This window comes from Panthera onca, chromosome D2 (genome assembly GCF_046562875.1).
Source record: "Panthera onca isolate mPanOnc1 chromosome D2, mPanOnc1 haplotype 2, whole genome shotgun sequence".
Classification (NCBI taxonomy): Eukaryota; Metazoa; Chordata; class Mammalia; order Carnivora; family Felidae; genus Panthera; species Panthera onca.
In genome coordinates this window covers 75,824,323-75,836,704 of record NC_138349.1, presented here as the reverse complement: position 1 = coordinate 75,836,704, position 12,382 = coordinate 75,824,323, and the positions used below count along the sequence as shown (strand labels likewise).

At 45.6% G+C, this 12,382-nt stretch overlaps 1 protein-coding gene across 3 annotated transcripts in view; it reads left to right on the top strand.

Moving 5' to 3' along the window:
- The window catches only part of GNG4 (G protein subunit gamma 4), a 73,110-nt gene that overhangs the window by 46,296 nt on the left and 14,432 nt on the right, over nucleotides 1–12,382 (top strand). The window lies entirely within an intron of this gene.

Here is a 12,382-nt window from a genome sequence, read left to right as displayed (position 1 = left end):
TTACAAATGAGCGTTTGCCTCAGAGTTCCAAGTGTGCTCAAGGATCCAAAGGATGCAGAATACACAGTGTGCATGAATTCCGTAAGGAATGGCCAAAAATAGACTCATATTCGTCTCAGCTCTATTTAGCCCTGTTGTCATGCCAATAAGCGAGAGAGTTTAACGGTGAGATCAGTCAGAGTTCTCCTGCCTGATCCAGTGACTTCGAGGTTAGGCAGTGTCGGGTGTTTTGACAGGGGCGCTGTTGAGAGTGGAGCATTGAACCGTGCATCGTGTTTGTCAAATGTTCCTTTGGGGAAAGTGAAGGAAGGTGCCAGTCGCCTCCTACCGTGTTCATTTCGCTGCTCAGCGTAGGTCTGTTCGTGCTGGGAGAGCTGGAGCAGGATGAAGCCACCTATTCTCCAGATGTCACTTAGATTTGCAGGAGGCCGGGCAGAGCACGTCGCTCTGAAATAGCATGCGGGGCCATTGACTGTGATAGAGCTGGAACCCCGCCAGGAGTCTGACACTAGGAGGCTCAAGTCCAGCGGCCTTTGGGCACCTGGAATCAGGGGTCTCGCCCAGGCATCCGGGATTCATAGAAGACAGGTTGCAAGGGGGCAACGGGTGACTCCTAAAGCCTTCCGCTGGCAGAGCAGACAGTCCCTCCCCAAGGTTCCCATCACCAAGACCCCCTCCCCCCACCTCACGCTGCAGTTATGGCCAGCTAGCACCAGCTCCTGCCTCCATCGCGACAGTTATTCCCTCCCCTGGGGCCTTGGGGTTCGAGCTATCCAAGGAGGCAGCGGCGTGCACAGAAAGTGACATAATGATAGAAGACACGGGGAGGGGGTCCAGCGTGATGCAAATTGGCATAAGTGGACCAGTATCATGGGCCACCTTGCACATTCTTTTTTTTTTTAAACGTTTATTTATTTTTGAAAGACAGAGTGCGAGTGGGGGAGAGGTGAAGGAGGGGCAGAGAGAGAGGGGGACACAGCATCGGAAGCAGGCTCCAGGCTCCGGAGCTGTCGCCACAGAGCCCGACGCGGGCCTCGAGCTCGTGAAGCGTGAGATCGTGACCTGAGCCGAAGTCGGACGCTCAACCTACTGAGCCACCCAGGCGCCCCGCCATGCACATTCTCGTACCAGCTACAGATGAGGCATCGCCCCTTAAAGTCTAGGCTAGAGGAGGGAGAGAGAAAACAAACCACCGTAAAGGAGGGAGAGCCCCGCCAGCGTAGAGACAGATGTGACGATGAGCGCCGTAGACAGTGAGTGCTCCGCAGGGACAGACATTTGCTGAGAGGAGGGGGGGGTGTTGGTGAGCCTCGCTCTTCTGATAAACGTGCCTGAATACCTGCTCTGCACGAGGCGTGGTGCGGGGATACGAACACGAGCGGAATGATGCCCCCGTCCTATCGCTCAGGGAGGCCTTTGCGGGGCTGGGAGCTGGTTCTGAGGGGATACCCGAGAAGGGAGCTAACCGGCGCTCATTTCCAGCAGCCGCACTTGGCAGAGAGCTGGGGGTTGTGCCGGGGAAGGCCGCTTTGGGCAGCTCGGGGGTGCCGGGTCCGCAGGCGCGGATCACACAGCCGCGTGAGTGGGAGGCCTGGGCCGGGAGGTGAACTGACCTGTCAGCAGCAGAGGCGGTCGTCAGAGGCCAGGGGGCAGCCAGAGCTGCAGAAGCAGGTGCAGCGTGGAGCAAAGAGCAAAGGTGGAGGCCGAGAAGCAGACACCCAAGAATTGGGTACGGAAGTCAGGCAGTTGAAATAGGAGACGCCAGGGAGCAAGACGTTATAACCCAACTGCAGGGCTCCGTGGCCAGAGACCGGAAAGACCACGGGCACCGGTTTGGGCAACGGGACGGTGGCCACGCCGGGGAGCCCGACCCCGGCAAGGAAGACAAATTCTGTAATAACAGATCCTCACTTGCGACCGTCACCAGATGTCCCCACAGCGAAGGGTCTCACTGGAGACCCATGTGCAGTCTCTGAAAGAATGAAGAGAAACCATAAGCCAACTCAAAGTCAAGTCTGTTAGATGGTGTTCCAGGGGGCAGGTCGTCCGGCTCCTGGGGTGACGACGCTGTGGAAATGTGGTCCCGGATCCCAGGAGGGGGCTTCCTGGAGGGCATCTTCAGACTCTGTGGTAACTCCAGGCGGGGGGCCACTGACAGCCGCGTCAGATTTGCTTCAGAGGTGGCAGAGTTGTGTCATTGAGGAGATGATGCAGGGCTTCCTGAGGGGAGAGGTGGCCCCGAAGAACCACATCCCTGCTGTGCAACCACGTGTGTTTTCTTGCTCATAAAACCTTCAACATTTATTTTTTTTTTAATTTTTTTAACGTTTATTTATTTTTGACACAGAGAGAGACAGAGCATGAATGGGGGAGGGTCAGAGAGAGAGGGAGACACAGAATCTGAAATGGGCTCCAGGCTCTGAGCTGTCAGCACAGAGCCCGACGCGGGGCTCGAACCCATGGACCGTGAGATCATGACCTGAGCCAAAGTCGGATGCTCAACCGACTGAGCCACCCAGGTGCCCCAACATGTATTTTTTTAATGTAGTAAGATACACATAACATGTACCCTTTTAACCGTTTTTTTTTTAAGTTTATTTATTTTTTGACAAAGAACAAGCAGGGGAGGGACAGAGAGGGGGGTGGACAGAGGACCTGAAGTAGGCTCTGAGCTGTCAGCATAGAGCCCGATGCGGGGCTCAAACTCACAAACCAAGATCATGACCTGAGCTGAAGCCGGTCGCCTAACCGACTGAGCCACCCAGGCGCCCCTTCACACGTGGTTTTAAGCACTAGACCCCCCCCCCCTTGCTTCTGAACACAGCATGGCTTTGGGGGAAAATCTAGTTAATGCAAGTCCTGGCAAAATGAGGTGCGTATTGTTATCAATTAGCCAGACAATAAAGACGGAATCTGGAGAGAAAGAGAAGCCATCAAGGACACTCCGAACTGACTTCGATAAGGGCTTTGAGGAGGGAGGAAAGAGGAAGAGAGTCACCAGGGAGAAGAAGTGGCCTTTCTAGAATGAGCGAGAGGTCACTGCAGGAGGGGGGAAGGAAAAGGGGAGCCTGGACGGTAAATGACAGAGGGAAGCCCCAGGGAAGCAGATGAGCGGGTCATACAATTCGCTGAACTCATACAGAAAGGGACGGGAATCCCAGGTCCACGTGAAGGAGGAAAGGACAGGCTGAGTGTGTGGGGAGAACGCGGAAGAGGTGACTGGGCAGTGCCTTTCATGGGGCCCTGGAGAGAGGAAAGAACACGCTGGAGGGAAACCTCTGGAGGCTTCATGGAAGAAATCATTGCGACTGCCATCCCACAGAGCTGGCCCCCAGGTGGAAGCCTCCGATGACGACCGGAGGACAGCGCGAGCTCGGGCAGGTGTCGGGCACGAAGCAGGAAAGGACACGGCTGCCAAGGTACATAGGCAACTGTGGAGCCCCCCTCTGGGCTGTGTGGTTTTACCGTGTTTGGGGGAGTGTCTTATGTGGAAGGAGAGGAAGGCGTGCTTGCGGTTCATGAGAATAAAGGAGAGGAGAGAAGAGAAAGTAACTGCGTTAAGCAGCTGTTTGGGTTGCAAAGGTAAGAAAAAATAATAGCGTGAACTCAGGTCTGGGCAGTTCATGGCGGAAAAATGCAGCCAAAATACCCACTATGGTCCCCTGTTTGTCCCCTAAAAACATCACCTGCATAAGAGCACTTGTGCGGGTGTCGGCTTTGTCCTCAACGATGCAGGGGACATAGGAGGGACGCTTTATAAAGGCCAAAGCCGGACCTCAGGCCCTCACACAGTTGGGTTCAGAGACCCCCTCCCCACCACCTCAGTGCCCTCTCTACCTTCATTTAATGTTTATTGAGTTCCTCCCCCAACTCAGCCCTGCTTCCCAGCATCCATGGGATTCTTCTCTGTCCGACCTAGGAGCTCATCAGGGCATTTCTCAACAAACATGGGTGCTGTCTTTGAGAACCTGTATCAGCTACTAATATTCCCCGTGTATCACAAGAGCAAAGATTCAACGCAGAAGATCCAACATAGCTTTTTGCCTCCCAAAAAGCGAAAGTCTTGGAAAATAATACTCGGGATCCTACAAAAGAAGTAAAGAACACATTCAGATGACATCCTGGAGACTGTTTTGTTCCTAAGGAAAAGAATATCCCAGAGCCTTATTCTTTCGCTCACCCGTTAGAGGCTTACGCTATACGAAATTCTACCAGGAAGGTACATAAATGACATTGATCACCAAACAGTGAGAATTTGTCGAACAGTTGTGGCAGATACAAGCTGAGCAAAGCATAAAAGGTTTAAGTGGAGAAAATGGTCCCTGGAGCTGGCCGGTCAGCCCGAGAGGAGAGCAGCTGGGGAGAAGGTGTTGTCCCAGGGGGAAAATACAGAGGTCCTGAGCCGGCTGGGTCACAGGCTCCCAGGAAGGCTTGTGGAAGCTGTGTCTCCACTGGGCACTGCTGAGGGTGCTTTGATTTCCCTGGTCCCGGGGGGAAAAGGAATTGCCAGGGGCTGTGACTTGGTGGGATCTGGAGGTAGACGACACCCTTTAACAAACCTAACTCTCCAACGGGACCAGGAGGAAACAGCTGACGGACTTGCCGAGTGACGATATGCTCAATTGTCTGTCTGTCTGTCTGTCTGTCTCTCCCTTATTTGCCCTAAGGCCTGTGGCAGATGATTTTAAGAGCGATGGGATGTACTCACCATCCCCAAGGGGGCTGTCATTAGACTGAGGTTAATTTTGTCAACACAAAATTAATTGTGCAGATTGCTGACACATCAGCCGGTTTTATGTCAACTTGCGTTCCGCAGATGGCTAAAAACAGGGCAGCGAGAACGTTGTCGGTTGATGAACGGTCCAAAAGACGACAGCAGGAGTAGATTAGTGTGGGAGGTTATTGACATGGAAGAAGAGAGAGTATATCATGACAGGTGATGACAGTCCTTCTCCATATCAGCGAGACTCTGAGTAAGTGGCCTGTGCGGGAGGCCGTAGTTCCTATTTCGAAAAGAACAGCATTTCCCTGTTCATGAAAATGGTATTCATTTACTTGCGAGAGTTTTGGAAGATAAAAGTATAAGGAAGAAAATGTGAATAATTTATAACCACTACATTTCCATACTCTTCCATCCACCTGTTGGCCTAGTTTTCTTTTTATAAAATTGTGGTGGTTACCTTTTGCAACCTGGTTTATCACCAAACAGTATATTGTGATGGTACATCCAGGTCAGTAAATACTCTCCTAAAATGTCATTTTTTACTGTCTCTTCTCTTCCTCACCTGATGTACAATCATTTATTTAACTGGTCTCCCATCCTTGGACATTTCCCTTATTTCCAATTTTGCAGTATTTCTTTTTAAACAACACTGCAGCAACCACACTGGTAGATAAAATTTGCACATGTTTCATTGTCTCTTTAGGATAAATTCCTATGGGCTGAAATTGCTCAGTCAAAGGATATGTTCTATTCTAAAGTGTTTGAATCCATATCAGATTTCCCCATGAAAAGTGGTACCAGTTTAGGAGCCCCTGAGTGGCCCAGTGGGTTGAGTTTCCAACCCTTGATTTCAGCTCAGGGCATGATCTCGTGGTTCATGGGATCGAGCCCCATGCCAGGCTCCAAGCTGACAGCTCAGAGCCTGCTTGGGTGGGATTCTCCCTCTCTCTCTCTCTCTCTCTCTCTCTCTCTCCCCTCTCCCTGCCCCTCCCCTGCTCCTTCTTTCTCTCTCTCTGCCCCACCCTGCATTCAAGTTCTCTCTCTGTCTCTCAAAATAACTAAATAAATAAACATTACAAAATAAAAAGAAAAGTGGTACCAGTTTAAAATCTTACCAGCAATGAAGTCTGTTCCCCAGACTCTCCTAGCACCAGACCATTCTTTGAGCCAGACCATTTTGATTATGGGTACATATTCCCTTCATCTGCATCCCCCCCCCCTGCCCCCACCACATTCAGAGAGCTGGGGAGTCAGTGGAGGAGGGGAGGGAAACCTCCAAGCAGCCTCAGTTTATGCTTTTGCACACTACTCTGGGAATACATTTCTGTTTCAAACAAAATTTTGTGAAGATTTTATTTCCGTTTTTTTAAGTTATTTATTTTGAAAAAAAGAGAGAGTGAGTGAGAGAGGAAGGGACAGAGATAGAGGGAGAGAGAGAATCCCAAGCAGGCTCTGCACCCACACGGGGTTCAATCTCACAAACCGCGAGATCTAAGTCTTTTATTTCTAAGTAATCTCTACACCCAACGTGGGGTCGAATTTACAACCCCGAGATTAAGAGTCACACGCTCTACAGACTGAGCCAGCCAGGCGCCCCCAAAGAAATTTTTTTGAATCTCATATTCAAATCTTTACTCCATTTTGAGTTAATTTTTATGGGTGTTATGAAATAACTGTCCAGTTTCATTTTTTTACATGTGGCCGTCTGCTCCGCTTTAAGAGCACATTTTCTGTTGTGGTGCTTACCTTCTTATTGATTATACCATCAAGGTCTTATTGATTATACCATCCATAAGGTCCATTGATGTTGTTGCAAATGGCAAAATTTCATTGTGTGTGTGTGTGTGTGTGTGTGTGTGTGTGTGTGGCTGGGTAATATTCCATTGTACGTAAATACCGTATCTTCTTCATCCACTTATCAATGGAAACTTGGCTGCTTCCCTATCTTGACTATTATAAATAATGCTGCTGTAAGTATAAGGGTGCATATATCTTTTCAAATTAGTATTTTGTTTTCTTGGGGTAAATACCCAGTAATGAAATTGCTGGATCATATGGTATTTCTATTTTTAACTTGTTGAGGAGCCTCCGTACCGTTTTCCACAGTGGCTACGGCAATTTGCAGTCCCACCAACAGCGTGTGAGGGTTCTTTTTTCTCCACATCCTCACCAACACTTTGATTCTAGCCACTCTCACAGGTGTGAAGTGTGACACCTCACTGTGGTTTTAATTCCCATTTCCCTGATGATGAGTGATGTTAAGCATCTTTGCATGTGTCGGTTGGCCATCTGGATGTCTTCTTTGGAGAAATGTCTAGTTAGGTCCCCTGCCCATTTTTTAATTGGATTATTTGTTTTTTGGTGTTGAGTTGTACAAGTTCTTTATATATTTTGGATACTAATCCCTTATCAGATAAATCATTTGCAAATATCTTCTCCCATTTAGTAGAGTGCCTTTTAGCTTAATTTTGCTTTTTGTTTCTCTTGCCTTAGAAGACCTATCTCGAACAATGTTTCTATGGCTGATGCCAAAGAAATTACTGCCAATGTTTTCTTCCAGGAGTTTTATGGTTTCGTTTTCACATTTAGGGCTTTAGCCCATTTTGAGTTTATTTTTATGTATGCTGTAACAAAGTGACCTGTTTCATTCTTTTGCGTGTAGCTGTCCAGATTTCCTGGCACCATTTGTTGAAGAAACTGTGTTTTTTCCATTGTATGTTCTTGCCTCCTTTGTCATAGATTAGCTGACTATATAAGCATGGGTTTGTGTTTTTAATTTTTTTAAGTTTATTTATTTATTATGAGAGAGAGAGAGTGAGAGCAGGCGGGGGAGGGACAGAGAGAGAGAATCCCCAGCAGGATCTGCACTGTGAGTGTGGAGGCCAATGTGGGGCTCGGTCCCACAAACCATGATATTACCACGTGAGCCGAAATCAGGAGTCGGATGTTTAATTGACTGAGTCCCCCAGGTGCCCCAAGTGTGGGTTTATGTCTGGGCTCTTTATTCTGTTCTACTGATCTATGTGTCTACCTTTGTGCCAGTACCATACTGTTTTAATTACTACAGCTTTATAGTATATCCTGAACTCTGGGATTGTGATTCCTCCCTGTATCAAAAAACCTCCAGCTTTGTTCTTCTTCTTCAAGATTGCCTTGGCTATTCGGGGTCTTTCAGGGACCTATATTTACATAGCTCCATACAAGTTTTATGGACCTATGTAAATATACTGCCAGAAAACCTCAAACTAGGCTATGGCATATAAAGGACCAATAAAGTATTCATGTAAGAAAAAGTTTTCTTCCAGAAAACCAAAGAAAACTTTAGGTAACTGTGTTATAGTCAAAAAATGTAAAACAAATATAGAATCTATGAAACCCTAGCTCAAAGAAGAGAAAAAAGAATGAGTTGGAAAAGGAGGAGGTGGAAAAACTAAGGAAAAAAGTTGACAGGGGAGAGGGAACACCATTAAACGCAGCAAAGAGTGTAACACACACTATAGAAAACCAAATTATTGACACAGAGCACAGACTTAGGAAACGCCTACATAATGCAAAAGAAAAAGATGAACAGTCAGATAAAAGCAGTTAGAGAGAGAGTGATACAAATAAAGACTGACAGGAACATTCCAAGATTTGAATGCTGGTGTTCCCGGCAGAGAGAACAAATGGCATAGAAAACACTCTTAAGGGTAGAATATAAAAAGGTTTCATTAGGGGCGCCTGGGTGGCTCAGTCAGTTGAGCGTCCGACTTCGGCTCAGGTCATGATCTCGCGGTTCATAAGTTCAAGCCCCGCATCGGGCTCTGTGCTGTCAGCTCGGAGCCTGGAGCTGCTTCGGATTCTGTGTGTGTGTGTGTGTGTGTGTGTGTGTGTGTGTGTGTGTGTGTCTGCCCCTCCCTGCTCACACTCTGCCTCTCTCTCTCAAAATTAAACAATAAAACATTAAAAAAATATATAAATAAATAAAAAGCTTTCATTAAATAAAGGAAGACTTGAATCTGCAGATGCAAACAGCTCATCGTGTTCCGGGAAAGACGATAATAGGAGATAATAAGCCCATAGACACATACACTGCTGAGGTTACTTAATCTCAACAGTGAAGAAAAAGCCCATTAAGTGTACAGGCAGAGGAAGCGATCCTTTAGGACAAGTACCCCTAATTTCGTATGTATTAAGTGCTTGAATCCTCACCCCACCCCTGAGATATTGGTGCTACTCCACCTTACTTCACAGACAAGAAAACTTTGGCTCACAGTTATATGATGAAGTGGGGACACCAACGCAGAACCTCAAGTCTTATTATTAAACTATAGGGCCCTACCTACCAAGGGCAGAAATATCGGTCTGGACAGCATTGCATCTCCATTCATTGCAGCCTAAGATTATGTAAAAATTCTCAAATTCTGCAGAGAATTCTCCACGGAGCCGAGTGGTCGTTGATGTCCTAGGCAACAGAAAACGAAACTCTCAATTAGGCAGAAAGTTAACTATAATGCAAATTTGTGCTTCTTTTCTTTAGCAGAATTATTTCATTTTATCCAATTGGGTTTCACTAAAGGAGATACAGATGTGCACAGTTTCTGTTAATTTATGCATAATAACATACATTAAGACTATAAGACATTTTCTAGGGAAATTCTCACCGGGTCAGAAATTTCATCCAAGCCGGGGCTGAGTATCTTGTCCTTGCAATCCACACACTACGTGGGTCATAGCAGGCATTGGTCACGCTGAAGGATGGATTTAATCTATTTAGAACAGCTGTCAGTGCAGAGCCAGCTTCAGATCCTCTGTCCCTTTGTCCCTCTGTCCCTCCCTGGCTCGCTCTCTCTCTCTCTCTCTCTCTCTCTCTCAAAGATAAATAAACATTAAAAAAGAAAACAATCTATCACTGGTATACAAAGTCTTTACCAGGTTATGGTTTCTAGGTCAATATTCAGTCTTGGAATTCTGCTGGATATTAATGTGATAGGGTCACTCTTTTCAATTTTTACTCTTTATAGACTTCAGATTTGGGCATCAGAAAACATATTTACTCCCTTAGGTACCAAATGATTAAAGAGATCTCTGCCCATCTACGTCAGTTCATAGACTATATAAACATCAACAGCAGCAGCCAAAAGAATACTAGATGTCTTATAGTGTGAACGTCACCAGTGAGGCAGAGGGTGAACTTCTTCCATAGGAATGACCTGAGAGTCCACTTACTTCAACACTACCTTTCATTACAAAAGTTAGACCCTAACATAGGTTGATCATAAGCAAACATAATCTGATGAAGAACTTACACCCACCCATTGTGGTTATTCTTTTCTCCCAACCTTCGAGGTTATTCTAGTCCTGTTGTGTATTTCTCATTAGATGGTGCTTTGGGCATTCTAATGTTTAACAGAATCTTGCAGTTAGTTTGACCACACAGTTCTACCTAGAAAACAAACCATCTTCTCAAGCCCAGGTTACCAATGGGCTTTGGTTTACTAGATTGTATTACATTAATATCACTTGAGTTGAGTGTTATTGGAGACTAAGCTGCTTCAGCTGAATAGTCCACTTTCTCCAAATTTCTCCAGAGCTGTTATGGTCCAATAGCCCAAATTTCTCCAGAGCTATTATGCTGTGCATTACTTGAAACTGTCACAACTCCAACTCTAACAGGAATAGGACCCACCCTCTTTCCTGTATCAGCAGCCACGTCGCTCACAACTTTTCTCCCAATCGACTTTGACGCAATTGATTTCAGGGTCTACAGCTATCACTTCAGGTTTAATCCACTCACCTTCACCATTTCAGGTCAATCATTTGTAACCACTGGTTACAATATGTACAAGATATACATGAGGAAAAACTGCAAAACCTATGAAAGAGATCAAAGAAAATCTAAATAAATGAAGATATTCCATGTTCATAGATAGGAGGATCAATATTGTTAAGATGTTGGTTCTTCCCAACTTAATCTATAGATTCAAGACAATCCCAGTCAAAATCCCAGCAAGTTGGCTTTTTGATACTGATAAGCTGATTCTAAAGTTTATATGGAGGGGCATCTGAGTGGCTCAGTCGGTTGAGCGTCCAACTCTTGATTTTGGCTCAGGTCACAATCTCAAGGTTCAAGAGTTCAAGCCCCATGTTGGGCTCTGCACTGACAGCATGGAGCTTACTTGGGATTATCTCTCTCCGTCTCTCTCTCTCTGTCCCTCCCCTGCTCCCATGCTCACTTGCTCTCTCTCTCTCTCTCTCTCTCTCTCTCTCAAAAATAAGTAAATAGGGGCACCTGGGTGGCTCAGTCGGTTAGGCATCGACTTCGGCTCGGGTCATGATCTCACAGTCTGTGGGTTCAAGCCCCGCATCAGGCTCTGTGCTGACAGCTCAGAGCCTGGAGCCTGCTTCCAATTCTGTGTCTCCCTCTCTCTCTGCCCCTCCCCTGCTCATGCTCTGTCTCTCTCTGTCGCAAAAATAAATAAAAACATTAAAAAAAAATTAAAATTAATAAATAAACCTTAAATTAAAAAAATAATAAAACAGAATAGCCAACACAATATTGAAAGAGAAGAGGGGCACCTGGGTGGCTCAGTTGGTTGAGCATCTTACTCTTATTTTGGCTCAGGTCATGATCTCATGGTTTGTGGGTCCAAGCCCCACTGTCAGCACAGAGCCTGCTTGGGATTCTCTGTTTCCCTTTTTCTCTACCCCTCCCCCACTCATGCTCTATCTGTCTTGCTCAAAATAAATAAATAAACATTAAAAAGAGACAGAGAGAAGAGAAAGATGGAAGGCTGACACTACCCAATTTCAAGACCTACTATAAAGCTGCAGTGATCAAGACAATGTGATATCAACAAAAGAATAGACAAATAGATCAGTGAAACTGAATAGACAGGCCAGAAGCAGACTCACATAAATATAGTCAACTAATCTCTAAAAAGGCAAAAGCAATACAATGGAGAAAGGATAGTTTCTTCAACAAATGCTGCTGGAATAACTAGACAACCCCATGGAAAATGCTAAATCAAGACACAGACCTTACACCTTTCACAAAAATGAGCTCAAAATCAATCATAGACCCAAACTAAAAGGCAGAACTAGAAAACTTCTAAAGGACAGCACAGGAGAAAATCTAGATGACCTTGGGTCTGGCATTTAGTTTCTAGCTATAACACCAAAAGCAAAATCCACAAAAGAAAGAATTGCTGAGATGGACATCATTCAAATTAAGAGCTTCTCTGTCAAAGACTCTGTGGAAAGGATGAGAAGACAAGCCACAGACTGGGAGAAAATCTTTGCAGAACACATATCTGATAAAGGACTGGTATTCAAAATATACAAAGACCTCTTATAACTCAACAGTGAGAAAACAAACCACCCCGTTGAAAAAAAGAAAAAAGACCAAAGATCTGAACACACACCTCGCCAAAGAAGATATACAGATAGCAAAGGAGCATATGAAAAAATGCTCCATATCATGTGTCACTAGAGAATGACAAATTAAAATAACATTGGTATGCCCCAACACAACTATTAGAATGACTAAAATTTAGAAAAATGAAAACATAGTCTAAACATAGTCTTACCATACGGTCCAATTATGTCAAAATATACAAAGCAAAATTTGAAGAAATGTCAAGAAAGATGAACAAGTTGTGTAAGAGTATAGTGTGTCTT